The following is a 17500-nucleotide window of genomic DNA, read 5'->3' as shown; positions in this document are numbered from 1 at the left end:
AGCAGTGATCAAACAAATATTCCTGTCGTGTATGCGAAAACAGAACCACTGAGAATAACACGTGACCCCACCCCTGGGTTATTTGTCTTCCACCTGAGGAAGAAAATAGGTAGTTTTAGATATCGGGTCATTTTAGATATCAAACAGAAGGTGTAGTAAGAGGAAAAGACAGGATCGGTCCCCAATTTTGTGAATTTTGTGCTGACTCATGGTTGGATTTATTATGGATTATGCAGGAGAGGCAGGTAATCTGACAACAATAAGGAAAGCAATCTGAATGCATTTCTGCTCTGTGTAATGTAATTCGCACCCCCAGGTTCTCCATACACCTCCTTGGTTCCCTTTCTTAATGGAAACAAGTTATTTCTTCTTGATTTCACTTGCTGAGTATGTAGTGTTTCTAGGGTTTCATTTACTCTGGCAAACAGTGTTGCGTTCAATACTTCTAAGTTTTATTAGCAGAACAATTGGTTTAAAAATCCATGGCATGCATCAACTAGTAATCTGAATAAGAAATGTCAGGCCTGTGAAAGTGACCTTGATTATTTTAGAAAGCACATGCAAGTTAAGCAGGGAGGAAACTTTGCCTTGTCTCTAGAGTAATTCCTGTTCCCGTATAACCACACATGGCAGCTTGGGGTAAAGATTCACTCACAAAATGAGACATGCTTGATAGATATAAAGGATTGTTTTTTTTTCCATTTGAATGAGCAAAGATCAAAGGCTATCTGTATTTCTCTAGTACCAAGTGTCCGGGAGCTGTGAAGCATAAATCTAGAACAGGTCTTGTTGCTCTTACAAGGTATTACTTTAATTTTAGGGTTCAGAGAAGGCAGGGCAGAAACAAATGCAGACCTCTCACACATCTTCTGAGTAACCTTGTTTTCCTATCACAATATGCAATGTACCACCTGCTCCTTTTTTTTTCTTTAAAATCAGTTTTGTATCAAAATGAAAAGCAATTTTCCTTTGCTTATAATCCTCAGTAATAGTCAAGCATCATTTTTAATCTTTAGATGCATTTTAAATCCAAGCTGTAATGTCTTAACTCTTTGACAAGGTCAAATTTCTTGGCAAATAAAGCTTAAGCTTTGTTTCATATAAAAGAATTACATGATTAATACTGAAGAATTAATCACGTACTGCTCAGATCTCCCAGATTTGGTTATGCTAAGGATTATGCAGTTCCTGGCCTACTTTTTGACATGACAAATGAATCAGTGTTGCTATTTAGCATAGTACTGCTAGGAGACATATGCACTTTTGTGACAATTTTCTGATACTCTGATTAATTTAGTTTGATATCCTGATCAATTTGATATTCTGGTGAGATCCTGAAATTCAAAAGTAAAAAGTTTTCCACGCTAAGTATAAAAACCCTTTTTCCACTGGTTTTCCAGCTTCTCATGCCTGGCATGATAGTGTGGATGTGTCCCTAAACCTCACTTACTGTATGCAACTGTATGTTTGCTCTCTTATATATTAATTTCTGCATAACCAGAGTGAAATGCACAATGGGCAAAGTTAGCAGGGTATATTAACCAAGTGTAATAACACACACACACACACACACACACACACACACACACACACACACACACACACACACACACACACACACACACACACACATATATATATACACACCATCATATATACATCATATAATATATACATACATAGTGTGTATATATATATATAATTTTTCTCCTGTCTCTTTTTCAATGCTTCCCTCTGTAATTTCAGTGAAGTGCAGGCAGCGGTGCTCCTGTGGACAGTGTGTTGGTCTTCAGCACCAGGCGAAGCCTCCAGAGACCAGGCCGGACGGACTCCTCTGCAGGTATGACAGGTAGGAGAAGCTACCAAACAACTTGAATTCAGACAAGCTGTGAGCTGCTCTGCACAATGTGTCCTGTTTTCTCTCTATTTTTTTTTTTAACTGTGACTAGATAATCATTTCACACCTTACTTTTCCATATTTATGATTGCCCATGAGGATATATTTTATTTATGCTGACTTCTTTCATAAACTGGACAGGAGTTTCTTTTCTCCCCTCATGTGTCAAAACAAACTCTGATTTATAATTTATGTGATTTGTGATGTATTGGAGAACTAAGCTATCAAAAAAGTCTCAGCAGAGAACTTTGCACAAAGTCAAGTATTGTGGCAGAGTGTGTTTTCGATTGTTTTAATTCATTTTCATTCATGGCTTACTAATGTGTCTAAGGGACGGTTTACCAGCGTGTCTTACCGAGCCTGTTGTTTCTGTGCCATGTTATTTTTGGTGGAATCTTTTCCGTGCTGAATTGTAACTCAATCGCACATTAATGCATGAGTGATCTAAAGCAAATTCCTTACTGAGTGACATTTTGTTGTGAGCTTTACTGACTGTGGCACAGGAGCAAGCTGAATGTGTAGATTATACAGAGGTTTGTCTTCAGCACAGCTTTGGCTCTTACTACTTATCTGTAATGGCCATTTATGCATTATGACACAGCGAAAAGTGTAAAGTTTATGAGCATCTGTAGGATGGCATATTAGAGGGCTTGGCGTGACTATATATTTTGTGACCATTACATCCTTTTCAACAATGAGGTTTTTCAGGGCAGTTTTGTAATGGAGGAACCATTCTAAACTACAACATTAAAAGATATGGATATGTGTTTTTTTATGTTTTCATAATAGGGACCATTTTCAGCTGCTGTTAGTCATTATAATACTGTATGTCAAAATATTTGAACCCTCACTACCTTTATGGGGCGAGCATGGGTACATTTTCTTGTGTGGTGGGTGTTACCTTGCTGAGTCAAATCGACTTTGATGCTTGCTTTGATTGTGGATATTACACAATGCAAATATTCCTCTAAAACTATCTCTTTGACATAATTGTGGCTGTTTAAAAATGCATTGGGTTCAGTGAGATTGCCTATCATTTTGAGATCCGTCCAATTTCATTTGGTGTTAAAACATACTGGCAACTGACATTTGTGGACTCCATTAAAAGACCCATGATTACTTTAAGGAGAAAAAACGCCTCCTGTTCAGATATTTGCATTTGATTGTGTAGACGAGCTCAAATGTGAGCGCCCAAGTGCTCGGTCGCAAAGTGCTTCACTGTGTTATTTTGCATAGAACAATTATTCACTACAGTGCATTACACCCTCTACTGATCTACATGTTGTTGGTGGGGGCTGGACATAATGGCTCCCTCGCTCATAACCACTGGGGAAGTTTGCAGTGAGTTTGATCCTCGTGCAGCACTGTGGAGGCTACTGCTTACCCCGTGGGTTTAAACGACGTGGAAACAAATCTCTTTAAGCACAGGTATGGAGACCCGAACGGTGATCCGGCGACGCAGGACAGCTGCAGATTTGTTCTGGCGTTAATGGAACTGTGCTTATCTCCATTCCAATCAAAGGTCTTCTGGCATATCCAGCTCTCAGACAATGAGGCCAAAAACATTTCCTCTGATTGACTCATTATTCGCAGCTCCGCTTTGACGTTCTCGTGCGAGCACGCTGTATCTGTGCCTCTCAATCATGGAAGTGGGGCAATCTTAACACCTGCCAATCAAGCGACTCTAATGAGTTCAAACTTGCTGACTGTTTGTCAGCATGGGGCTCCCCGCTGAACTGTAGGAAACGACTCTAGTTTGCAGGCTGTTTTCTCAGGAGAGATTAGCTGGAGTTGAGAAGCTGGTCGGTCAGATGAATTGCACCCTGACCACTGTTCACCGGAGCAGTAATATCATAGCCTGTGTGCCACAGCCCATGACAAATATGAATGCGTACATTGCCCAGGACACTCTGTGAAGGAATAATTGCTGATTTTGTTAAACGCTGTCCACTGCTATCACACCACACACACAGTAATAGTAATAGTATGTGTGTGTGTGTGTGTGTGTGTATATATATATATATATATATATATATATATATATATATATATATATATACAGTTGTGATCAAATTTATTCAACCCCCATTGAAATAAAGTGTTTTGGCCAGTTTGACATTGATTTTGATCATTTCAGTCATCTTATTTACAATTATATCAAAGAGGCACTTATAAATTAGACAAACATAACATAATATTTATGATGGAATAACCACAAATGTCTTTACTGTGCTCACATCATTATCAGTTTTATTCAACCCCCTAGTGACATTATTTTTTAGTACTTAGTACAACATCCTTTTCCAGTTATGACAGCTTTCAAGCGTGAAGCATAGCTTGACACAAGTGTCTTGCAGCGACCTATGGGTATCTTAGCCCATTCTTCATGGGCAAAAGCCTCCAGTTCAGTCACATTCTTAGGCTTGCGCACTGCAACTGCCTTCTTTAGGTCCCACCAGAGGTTCTCAATTGGATTTAAGTCTGGTGATTGCGATGGCCACTCTAGAATGTTCCAGCCTTTCATGTTCAACCATGCTCAAGTGGACTTGGATGTGTGCTTCGGATCATTGTCCTGTTGGAAGGTCCAACGTCTCCCAAGCCGCAGGTTTGTGACTGACTCCATCACATTTTCCTCCAAGATCTCCTGGTACTGAAGGGAATTCATGGTACCCTGCACACGTTGAAGCTTTCCTGTACCATTAGAAGCAAAACAGCCCCAAAGCATAATTGACCCCCCGCCATGCTTCACAGTAGGCAAGGTGTTCTTTTGTTCATAAGCCTGGTTCTTCCTTCTCCAAACATAGCGCTGGTCCATTGTCCCAAACAGTTCTAATTTAGTTTCATCTGACCACAGTACACTGTTCCAAAACCTTTGTGGCTTGTCCACATGACTTTTGGCATACTGCAGTCGACTTTTCTTGTTCTTTGGAGTCAGCAAGGGGGTGCGTCTGGGCGTTCTGGCATGGAGGTCTTCGTTATGCAGTGCGCGCCTTATTGTCTGAGCTGAAACTTCAGTGCCCACATCTGATAGGTCTTTTTTCAGTTCCTTAGCAGTCACGCGGGGATTTTTCTCCACATTACGCTTCAGGTAGCGCACAGCAGTCGCGGTCAGGATCTTCTTTCTGCCACGACCAGGTAACGTTTCCACTGTGCCCTTTAACTTGAACTTGCGAATGATACTTCCGATAGTGTCTCTTGGAATATTTAACAACTTCGCAATCTTTTTATATCCATTGCCATTCTTGTGAAGAGCAATAACCTCTTCTCTTGTCTTCTGGGACCATTCTCTTGCCTTCACCATGCTTGGAAACACACCAGTAGATGTCTAGAAGGAGCTGAGTATCACAGTCCTTTTAAATCTGCCTAATTGGTGCTTATCATGCTTGATTGCTGCTCGTTGACATCCACAGATGTTTTCAATACCTGATGGAAAACACTGGAATGAACCTCTGTTCTTAGGAGTGGTAGTCGTAAAGGGGTTGAATAATTGTGTCAATGAAGAAATCACAAAAAGGCCATTTAATACTTTATGACAAAAAAATTTGATGCTATCTTAGTTGCATTTAGTTCTTTAACAAGTCCTTGTAAGATTTCATTATGAACACAATTACAAATGTGCACTGAATTCCATAAAACCCTTCGCAGCATTGGGGGTTGAATAAATTTGATCACAACTGTATATATATATATAATATGAATATATGTCTCTGTGCGATGTTTCTGATTTCGTCTCATGTTAGAGACAAGATGAGACAAAACCATTTCACCTCATGGGGTTTCACCTCTGGGGTTTGCGTTTAAACTGTATTATATTGTGCCTCCTTTTCAGGTTTGTGTGCCAAAGCGTGCAGTACCTTTAGTTAGGAGAGGTGATCTAGTGGAGGCCTCATCGTTTTCGTATGATTTAAATCTGTGTTGTTGAGGCTTTACGTCGTCGTTGGCATTGTGGTATATTCTCACTGCTGCCTCTAAATGAATGTCAACTTGTTTTACCACGGCAGAAGCCGATCGATACTTCATTAGGACGAATTGTCTTGTGTCCATGCAACCTTGAAGCTGTGGCTTAATTACCTCCAGTATTATGCAGTGGGGCTGTGTGTGTGTGTGTGTGTGTGTGTGTGTGTGTGTGTGTGTGTGTGAAGTTCAGCTGCGTCCCCTTCCAACAAAGCCCCGCGGCAGCCTAAAGGTTGGGCTCGGGCGGGTGGGGTGGGGGTAGAGTGTGGGCTATAAGTGCGGGAGTGGGGGTTGGGGGGGGGTTGGAGGCAGGGTGCTGGGCTTCTGGAGGAGGGAGGGTAGGTGGATGAGGGGAGGGGTCAGTGATGGCTAAAGGGAAGCCCGGTGAAGCCCTTTCACCATGAGTCACCCACTCGGCTAGTTTATCCTCCAAATGGGGGCCTGGACTGAGGAGAGATGAACATCCAGAAATGTCACCAAGCTCACGGCTTTGATGCCCATGTGGAATGACACAAAGTGCAAACCTAATTCCAGTTCTGTTCACCCAAAGGTGTGACCCGCGCAGATCCAGAGGAGCAAAGGGAGGAGCACGGAGGAGTGGAAGAGAGGACGGAAATGTAATTTCCGCGCACATACAAGATGCAAGTCGGCAAATTTGGATAATTTGGAATTAATGGCTATCAAGGTAGAATTCATCTGCGGGTGAGGTGGGGTGTGGGGGATGAAGTCAAATGGCAATCATGACAAATGACGTCCCCGTCTGAGAGACACTTCTCCTCACTGGACTGATTTGTCGTCCCCACTTTTGACATTTTTCATCCCAGAATCAAATCACAATGACAGTCTGATATTTTATAATTCTTCCTAGCCATGAGAACATCTCTCTCTCTCTCTCTCTCTCTCTCTCTCTCTCTCTCATATATATGTATATATATATATATATGTATATATAAAAGGTCTAAATCTCTGTTGAATATTTGTGTATATGTGTGTGTGTGTATATGTGTATATATATATATATATATATATATATATATATATATATATATATATATACATGTATAATTATACATATTTATTTATTATACATTCATACATTAATTTATTCATATTTAACACTAAAACATTTCCATTTGTTCTATGTGGCACGTGATTGCACTTTGATGCCACCTTACATGTCCCTCTCACTTGATCAGGCGAGGATCAGTCTCTCTGCCGGTGTGACGTGACTAAGTGTAGTTTCAAATTTGTTGCTGCAAAAGGAAAAAAACAAAGATTGGGAAGCAGTTAATGAGGTGTGTACAAAACATGTCTCTCCTCTCGTCACCTTAACAATTAGTGAACTGCTTCAGTAATCACAGAGAGTAATTACCATCTAGTCCATTTAGTCTAATTACTGCAAAATCCACAATTAGCAGGAGGATTTCTTGGAAAACAAATGTGTGTGTGTGTCTGGTGGAGCTTCAGCTCGGATGTATGCTGGAGATCAGAACACACTGACCCTCCTACTCCACCCAAGCAACACGGACCTTTTCTTCTGACTCTGTAACCAAAGGGATATCCACATGCAGACACTAACAGTTGAACCGTTGCTGATTCTGTTCACGTCTCCAGCAATGTGAGCAAAAGCCGAGAGGAGACGTTTGAGTCCCTGGGATGGTTGGTGAAGCAGTCTCTCTCCCTGCAGATAAACAGGGGCCTGTAATATTAGCCCTGTTAAACTGATTCACCATCAGGGTTTATCAGTAGTATCACCCGAGCTTGACTGCAAGCACTTCACTGAAAGTAGAAGTCCTGGGATTGATTGGTTGATTGATTGATTGACTGATTGATTTTTACTTTCTTCCTTCCTTCTAAGCGTATCTTCATTGTGCCCAGACTGATTCTGTGTTGTAATCAGCAGTAATTATTTTTTGGGAGTTTTCACTCCGCCGGCTGCTTTTCATGTCAAGTGTGCACGACTTCACTTGCTTCGTTAGCATCTGCATGAAGTCTCCACCAAAACCCACTACACACCCATCATTGATCCCAATGACAACTGCCATTATTTCAATTCAGGATCTAGGGTACAGGCAGCAATTAAACGTTTAACCTGGCAAAGACCTCTCCCCTCCTCTCCCCCCCCTCCTCCGCCCTCTCCCCTCTCTCCTCCCCTCTCTTCTCCCCCCTCTCCCCTCCTCTCTCTCTCTCCTCTCCTCCCCTCTCCTCCCCTCTCCCCTCCTCTCCCCATCTCTCCTCCCCTCTCCTCCCCTCTCCTCCCCCCTCCTCCCCTCTCCCCTCCTCTCCCCCTCTCTCCTCCCCCCTCTCCCCTCCTCTCTCTCTCCCCTCTCCTCCCCCCTCCTCCCCTCTCCCCTCCTCTCCCCCTCTCTCCTCCCCCCTCTCCCCTCCTCTCTCTCTCTCCTCTCCTCCCCTCTCCTCCCCCCTCCTCCCCTCTCCCCATCTCTCCTCCCCTCTCCTCCCCCCTCCTCCCCTCTCCCCTCCTCTCCCCATCTCTCCTCCCCTCTCTTCCCCCCTCTCCCCTCCTCTCTCTCTCTCCTCTCCTCCCCCCTCCTCTTCTCCTCTCCTCTCCTTCTTTCCTCCTCCTCCCCTCCTCTCCTCTCTTCCCCTCCCCTCCTCTCCTCCTCTCCTCTGCTCCCCTCTCCTCATCACTCCATTCACAGAGATCCCTGTGCGGTTCTGTGCAGTCACTCTGTTCCAGGGTGAGTCTGGGTTCTCTCTGTTCCAGGGTGAGTCTGGGTTCTCTCTGTTCCAGGGTGAGTCTGGGTTCTCTCTGTTCCAGGGTGAGTCTGGGTTCACTCTGTTCCAGGGTGAGTCTGGGTTCTCTCTGTTCCAGGGTGAGTCTGGGTTCTCTCTGTTCCAGGGTGAGTCTGGGTTCTCTCTGTTCCAGGGTGAGTCTGGGTTCACTCTGTTCCAGGGTGAGTCTGGGTTCTCTCTGTTCCAGGGTGAGTCTGGGTTCACTCTGTTCCAGGGTGAGTCTGGGTTCTCTCTGTTCCAGGGTGAGTCTGGGTTCTCTCTGTTCCAGGGTGAGTCTGGGTTCACTCTGTTCCAGGGTGAGTCTGGGTTCACTCTGTTCCAGGGTGAGTCTGGGTTCTCTCTGCCAACTGCTTCACGCCTGCTGAGAGCATCACAACAGACAGCGCGGGCCCTAAACATCCTCTCCGCTCCCCGGCCCGTCCTGGCGTAATCACAGCCCACCACACGGGTCATGTCCACAGAGCTGCTGCTAAGAGCCCTGGCGCCCTGTACCCTGCTAGCATCGGGCGCATGTTTAAAAACCCCGCCAGGTGGGGTTGGGGGGGGGGGGTGTTGCCAGCAAACACAACTTCCTCGTGGCTCCTAGACTCTATGTGCAGGATATGTTGCATAGAATCACAGGTGAAGATGCAGAGATAAGGGGTGATATTTGGGCATCTATGAATTCTCATGAATCTGTTTATGCACGGGGCACTTTGTGGCAGACTGTAAACAACAATGAAGGAGCAGGAAGGGGCAAAGCAAGATCTGTGGCAATTCATTTTAGAGCAAAACATTTGTCTGTGGAGCAGGAGGCAGCGCGTCCCGTGTTTGTGTGGCTTCTCTCATCCGGCAGCAGACGTGATTGATTTTCCCGGCTATAGGACGACTCGCAGTCAGAAAGTTGCGATAGCATCAAACTCCTGCGCCCAGTCTAATCGCTTTGAAATTTGCCTGTGATTGTTTCTGGATTGCTATTTCCAAATTTCTTCCTGGTTCTGTGCCATTCTTGTATTCTTCTTTTTTCTTTAGCTCATGAATCTTAGGCAGTGGTCAGTTGTAGGGGCCAAAGCCTGACCTTGAAAGGGGTGGGTGGGTGTGTGTGTGTGTGTGTGTGTGTGTGTGTGTGTGTGTGTGTGTGTGTGTGTTTGTGTGTGTGTGCGTGTGTGTGTGTGTGCGTGTGTGTGTGTGCTTGCATGCTCATGTCTCTCAAATCAGTGGGACCTCGTGGGAGCTGAAGTGACTGACTGCTCCTAGCTGTATAGACTAATACACACACACACACACACACACACACACACACACACACACACACACACACACACACACACACACACACACACACACCATCATTAATGTGTATTATTACACCTCCAGTGTCAGGAGAGAAGACAAACAGTCACAGTGCGAATATTTCCCCCACCCTCTCTCTCTCTCTCTCTCTCCATCTCTCTTGGTCTCTCTTTCTCCATCTCTTTCTGTCTCTCTCTCACATCTCCCCTCATTGTTTCTCAAACTCACTTTGTCTCTCTCTCTCCCCATCTCTCTATCTCTCAAACTCTCTTCGTCTCTCTTCCTCGGTTTCTCATCCTCTCACTGTCTTCCTGTCTCTCATCCTCTCTCCATCTCTCTCTTTCTGTCTCTCATTCTCTCTCTCTCTCTCTCTCTCTCACCCTCTTTAACCCATGTCTCTCATCCTCTCTCCATCTCCCTGTCTCTCACCCTGTTTCTGTCTGTCTGCCTCTCACTTTTTCTTTGTCTGTCTATTTTTTCTTTTTCTGTCTCTCAATCTCTTTCTTTTTATTATTTTCTTCCAACTCGACTTATTTTCTCCTCTCTGATTTGGTCTGCCAAACCAGCAAAAAGCAGTGGAGAATTATTCAGGGGAATTTTCTGTCATCTCTGTCACCTTCTGATAAAGCTGCAAGCTAATATTGCTTGATTTGTTTGTCACTCATTTTTCATGTGACCTTTCCTGGAATCATTAATCCTGCTTGGGGCGTGAGAGGGTCTGATGAGAGAGGGCCCTGCCAGATTGCCTTTACAAGTACTAGCGGTCAGCTTTAGCAATTTATGCTTTCATTCAGTCTCGCAGTGACTGGAGAAGAGGGATTGTTAATAAAATCTGAAATTACTGGCAACAACCTGCCTCCTAGAATTTGTGACTGTCCATTTAGAGTTCAGCACTGTGGGACTAGGTGGAATCCTGCCCCAATTATAGTGTCTATAAAATGCCATGTAGATGTCCTAATCTTCATCTTAGATGTGTATTCACGTAAGATGGTTTTTACATCCCTCTATAATGCACTACATACTGCACGTAATATGTCTAGTTTGATTATTGCTGGTACAATAGATGAACAACTACAGTACTATGATGTGGACTGTTGGTGTTGAATGTGTGGTGTTAATTTTTCCTACCTAAATTCATCTTAATATCTTATCTTCTATCTTAGAGTGCTGATCATTTTAGTTGCAAGGATGTATAGTCATTAAAGAATGTATTGCTCACCTAATAGAACTAAGGTGTCATGTTTGAAGGAAAATACTGAAACGGCAATTGTCTCATTTTTATTCATTATTTTATGAGGCATGTTCAGCTGTCATTTGTTTGGGACATTTTTGTTAAAACGTAGCAGGCCAGATTAAAAAAATAATAAAAACTGAAAAGCTTGTTTTATTCCTTAAAGACATGTGTACCCTACACAGTGGTAGGTACATTTCAGGGTTTCACCAATAATTTGTAATTTGTGACATTAGAAATTATTTTATCATCTTAAAATGAAAGTGGCTAAGGGACATTAAACCGATTGAATGGTGTTGTTTTTTCACCCTGTTTGCATTTAAACCTCACTTACCATATGACCTTCTCTTCCCATTAAGTTGATTACAAGGGACAGAGGTAGTGTACTGCTGCAGACATGCAAGTTTACATGTAAAGATATCAGTCTCAACAAAGAAAGCAAGGGACCCCTCGCACCTCCCCTCAATGTCAAAGCCCACCTGCCACCAATCAGTGCAAGGTTACCATGGAGACCGGGTCAGGAGAAATACCCCCCCCCCCCCTCCTCTTGTTCAGGGCTCGCTCATGTCACTTGAGAAACTATGAATTTTATATACAGGTCAGGAGATGCATATCAGAGAAATGAGAGGTGAACCGGACCATGATGATGGCTAGTGCTATGATGTCCTTGAAATACACATTTTAAGGGGGAGGGGGGGGGGGGGTGCAGATTTTAGTTGCACAATTAGTTTTTTTCTGAATACAAAATGCAAAATGGACAGAGAGAGAGAGAGAGAGAGAGAGAGAGAGAGAGAGAGAGAGAGAGAGAGAGAGAGAGAGAGCGAGCATGATAGAGGGGATGAAAAGGAGCATGGAATGAAAGGATATAGAGAAAACAAGAGAGATGTCATTTGTTTTCTTCAACATAAATAGAAAATGTTTTTTTTATGTTATAAGGAGATTCCACTAAGCCCTTCAGAATCTTAATTTTAGTCATCATAGGTAATCAGCATAATTGTTACTATTATATATTTTTTTATATTCTATAATGAAAATATTTTACAATAGCAAAGTTAATGGCTTCTTGTAGATAATTAAGATGTAACATATAATAGCCTGTTATATGAATCAGGATACTCGATCCATTTAGTACTGCAGCAGCACACAATGTGGCCTCTCTATTAACAAGTCTGAAGAAAAGAATTGTAGTGTAAATGTATTTTTACTGTTATTCTTATTTTATTGTTATTTGAATATTTTAACAGGTATTAACTACAGGTCAATGTGAAAGCCACCACATATATTGGTATGAAAAATTGTTTTTTTTGTGCTATAATTGCTGGGTTTATATATTGCTTGTAATTTGTAATCTTTTTGAAGATTTCTTTATGCACTATTTGACACATTGTGGGCATCGAAAAATAAAGAATTGTTGCTAATGTCTTATTTTAGAGATGTAACAGTGAAGTGGTGATGAAGTGTGATTGGTTACAAAAAATGTTCATGAATGGCTGCATTCTGAGTTACTGGAATGGTGTGAGAGCTGAGTTATATACATATATATATATATATATATATATATATATATATATATATATATATATATATATATATACACTTATACATTTCCTTGGTTAAAGCTTTTTCTGTTCACTCATTTAAAACACCAGTAGGTTTTGTGCTTGAAAAATTGATATCTTAAAACCCCTTTAATTGCCATTAAATAATAATTCAGGCTGTGAATTGATTTCACCTTGGGCTTGACCTTTTTATGAATCTCTCACCTGATGGGGACCAAAGACTGCTAATCAGAAATGTTTTATCTAATGGCATACAAGAAGTGCTGGTCGTTTTGCCTATAATGTGCTTTTATGACGGGCACCCTATCATTCTGCCTCTCCAGTCTTACCCTTTTCTGACCTTTGAGAAGCCTAAACGTGTCTGGGTTGTACATCTCGTGCCCTGGGAGCAGCGTGGCCCATTAGCAGGGGTCTAACCACTGGAGCGGAGGCTCTGAGCACCGGGCCCTTTTGAGGCTCTTCCTTCTTGCCCCTGCGAACACTGGCCCCGCCTCCAAATCCCTCCTTTTAAAGGATGCTGAGTTGACAAAGGCTGCCTTGTCTTTCATCTCCTTGATGTTCTACACGCAGCTTTATGGCTTTTGTTAGTGTTGATGCAAACATTACCATAATACCACCACCCAGGGTCTAGAAACAACTGGCTGTGTCTGAAACCGTACACTTTTTGCCGGTCATATGGTTAGTGTAAGTTCGAGTAGGTTGAGGGTTGGGTCAGTACTGTTTCCTGTGCGGCCCTGCCCGTCTGTGACATCCTGAGAATGCTGTGGCAACCGATCCTTCATATGGCAACCAGGGAGGAGCCCATTGGCAGCTCAGATCCTTGTTTTGGAGGATTACTCAAATTACTCAAATCTCTCCTTCACTTCTGCTTCTGACCTCCTCATCACTCCATCTCACTGTCTGCTGCCTCTCACCTCCTGTTCAGGTTCAACAATAGTGCGATTACACTTTAAAGAAGCTGCCGTCCAACTCAGAAAGAAGGATTTGGCCAGGATGAGCGTTTCCACAATGAGCTGCCTTTGAAACCAGGGACATTAATTACCACCCCAACACAGACCGAGAAATACTTCACTCATTACCATTGGAAATTCTGGAAGAGGGTGAGTGAGTGAGTGTGTGTGTGTGTATGTGTGTGGTGGTAGTGGTGGGGGGTGGGCGAAGGGTTTGTGGGGGAATTTCAAAGTTTCTTGTGTTGTAAATGCAAAATGGCGCCTGACCTCATGTTTTGTACGCTGCCTAATCGGAGGGTCATTTGCTTCTCAGAACTTGGGGAGACCCCAGAGTCAAGCATTGTAGAGAGGGTCCATTCAGAGTTCAGTTTCCGATACGCGCTTCAAAGGCGTCAGCTGCATGCTTGATGTCCCCTCTTCAGGGACGTAATGGAGGAATTGTGGCAAGCAGGAAATAATGGAGGTGAATCTAGCATCATTACATGCTTCATTTCTTTAAACATGCTAATCCCTCTGAAGCTGCATAATGCTGTCATTCTAGGCACGCATCAATATTTATTACTATACTAATGCAAACAGTTTGAGGCTAGAAGACCCAGTGCGCATGTCTGTAGCTGTTTTACACTAATGTGATGTTATTAACATGTTGATAACTTAGAATGCTGTGTGTGAATCTTTACACCACAGGTCCATTTTCTTTGCAGCAGAAGTCATTTTTCTTTCAGAGATGTTTCCTCTGAACCTTGTTAAAATTTGACTCTCTAGCTCCTTTATGTATTTCATGAAATTTGTCTAAATCTAATGATGATTAAAATTAGATGTCAAGAAGATTTGTTCCTTAAACAAGCCCAGAGCCAGTCCCTCCCCTGTGGCACAGAGTTCACCCTCCACCCCAAACCCTACAGGAAGAAACACTGTTGCGGTTGTTTCCACGTGTCGTAAGGTCATGGTGCAGCATGCAGACTGCGTGTAGGCAGATCGAGTATGACGAGCCCAGTGACGGCGAAGGTGATGGACGTCTCCAGTGACCCTCTGCGTGCTTTCACTGTTGTTTTGCAGACGTTGCCCGCTGAGATGCACACGTCAGCCCCGGCTGTGCCGATGGCTTCCGCTCCCTAATCCAGGGCCGACATCTCGCCTGACGCGGACGCTTTTAAATGACATTACTGAATCAGACTTCATCTTCTGGGCCGCCGCAGCGAGAAGCAGCCTCATCACTCACACTTAATCCTCACATTTTTTGTGCTGAGGCAGTGGTCAACATTTGTAACATATCCCTCCTTCCTCCTCTCTCTCTCTCTCTCTCTCTTGTTTTCCCTCTCCCTCCCTGTCTTTCTCTCTTTCTTTCTGTCTCCCCTTTCTCCGTTTTCCCTATTCTTTGCTCTAAGATTGAGCTCAGGGTGTATTATTGGGTAACTGAATGACACAGGCCAACATTAGACACAGGGAGGCCGTGGAAATGAGGAGTGCTCTTAGGAGCAGGCTTTAACAAGACACTGCCCTCCTGAATCAGCCCACAGGACCGCAGGACTCCGTCCAGGCGACAGGACGTGCGGTATACTCTAGCAGATGTTTTGCCATTCGTTTGAGGAGCTTCATCAGGAACTGATGAAACATCTTCGGGATTATACCCCAAGTTCCTTTCACTTACTCACAGCTAGAAAATCCAATGACTTGCATGACTGAAGACCTTCATGGACTGACTCAGTCTCAAATACAGTGTGGTGGATATGAAGAAGAACACAGACCAGACTTCTATTATAGAGCTTATAGATGCAGCTTGCTCACATTTAGCTATTATTAGTTTGGATTTCTATGACTAGAAAATTTCTGCCATAAATGTATGCCATTATTAATATTTTGGTAGTGTCATTTTAAGCATCATTACCATTATTACAGATTACATTGTTAGAGTTTTTTATGTGTATGTTGTACAGTTCTGCTATTTTGAGAGCAGATTTGCTATACTGGTCGTAATCTGAGAGGAAGGGTATCAGTGCTCTTAAGTGTGTCTTGTCTCTGCGACACTTCTTATGTGATGCTTGTCTTCTGAGTCACATTCCTGATTTCATATGCACAGCATGGATAATATTTGCAAACACCATTCTTCTGCGGCATTAAAAATGGCTCCCGTATGGAAACCATATCGAGTCTGTCGAGCGATGCGTCTCTGTCATGAGCCCTACGTCATGTTACCCACTTGAAGTACCCAGGCACAGATGGGGGGGGGGGGCATGCTACACACAGGGTATTGACTCACTCCCATTTAGACGCCCGGCTAAAGCACTGTGACTAACAGTAAACTGAGATGTGCCGGGGGCTGAGTGTTGCGGAACAAAGAGGGGGCTGTATAGGAGAAGTGCGAGGAAGACATGGTTAATTATATCAGCTGTTGGGGAGAGGCCTGGTGCTGGCCTTTAATTTATGGTGGCAGGGCAGGAAGGGGAGTGCGTTGGGGAGGACGGGGGAGGACGGGGGCCCCCGCGAGGCCGCTGAAGACGGCCGAGAGGAATGGAGTCAGGAGGAGGCTCGGTAGGTGTCAAGGACCTTTGAAATGATAGAGTGGGATTATCGATAAAATCAGGTGCCTCCGTTCTCAGCCTCAGAACCAGGAGACCTGCCAGGAGAAATACTGTCAGAATTTCTGTGAATTTGTATAAAACACAAGCACACACACACACACACACACACACACACACACACACACACACACACACACACACACACACACACACACACACACACACACACACACACACACATCTTCAGGCCAGTATGCACATGACATTAGCCTTGTGTGGAAATGCAAATATGTGAAAAAAAATATTTCTTCTCTAACAAACAAATTTGAGAATTCAGATAAAATATGTGCATATGTTTCACATATTATTTGATGATAATCAGATTTCATTCATTAGTTCATTTAGAGTTAATGAGATTTTTTCTTAAAGTGCGTGAATGTCAGAGTTAGGGTTACTTCACACCCAAGTGGACATGGAGTTCACTCCAGAGTATGAACCTTTTAGCGGGAGTCACGTCAGCTTTGGGAGGTGATTTGCACTTTTTGCCAAAGGGCGGGGCCCTGAATCAAGGGCGGGGCTCTGAATAAAGGGTGGGGCTCTGAATCAAGGGCGGGGCTCTGAATCAAGGGCGGGGCTCTGAATAAAGGGCGGGACTCATCACTGCGTGCCTCATAGCCAGGATGCTCCGTATGATCTTGGAGGCTTCAGGCAAGGAGCTCCACATATTGCTCTTGGAGCCTAACTCTGTCCTTACTGCATGGGTAAAGTGGTGAGCAGCAGTGTTTGTGTTAGGGACTCTCTCCTGTGGCCGGCTGCTCCCGCTGTAATGCTTGCGGTTGGTGCGCTCGGGTCCAGAGGGCGTTCGGATCAGAGAACCTTCGCTCCTTGGCCCTCCTGCCTGTGTCATTTGTTACCCAGTTTGGTGTCAGAAATCCGCCATCTGGGGAGGAACGCTTTGGCCAGAGATTTCATTTATTTCCCTAAACATACATTCAGCCATTGTTTTTGTGCCCCCCCCCCCCCCGGATCCGTTGCCCGGGTAAGATGAATGGTGAGTGTGTAAAGGAGTTGACACCACAACACTTACTGGGAGGCAGTGCAAGCAGCCCCTGGTGACCTGCGATTCAAGCTCCAGATTATGGCTGTTCATGGTTTGTTTCTTTTACTCTCTATAGCTGCAGTACCCCAGCACTACACACACACACACACACACACACACACACACACACACACACACACACACACACACACACACACACACACACACACAAAACACCTTTTCCCTTCCTGCAGTTCTAATTAAACCCTGTGTAAATAGTACAAGTTGCTTACATACGTTTAAAGATTCTATTAAAGCTGTC

The 17500-nt window shown here is 43.8% G+C and overlaps 1 long non-coding RNA gene across 2 annotated transcripts in view; it reads left to right on the top strand.

The window, feature by feature from the left end:
* The window catches only part of LOC143519681 (uncharacterized), a 105129-nt gene that overhangs the window by 24696 nt on the left and 62933 nt on the right, over positions 1 to 17500 (top strand). The window contains exons 3-4 of one of the 2 annotated variants that reach the window (XR_013132489.1): positions 1747 to 1849; positions 6402 to 6638. This is a non-coding gene — a long non-coding RNA (uncharacterized LOC143519681). Of the gene's footprint in view, positions 1 to 1746; positions 1850 to 6401; positions 6639 to 17500 lie in introns of those variants that run through there. The other variant, XR_013132488.1, reaches the window with a different exon arrangement.

The sequence above is a fragment of the Brachyhypopomus gauderio genome, chromosome 7, assembly GCF_052324685.1.
Source record: "Brachyhypopomus gauderio isolate BG-103 chromosome 7, BGAUD_0.2, whole genome shotgun sequence".
Lineage (NCBI taxonomy): Eukaryota > Metazoa > Chordata > Actinopteri > Gymnotiformes > Hypopomidae > Brachyhypopomus > Brachyhypopomus gauderio.
This window is presented reverse-complemented; position numbering and strand designations above follow the sequence as displayed.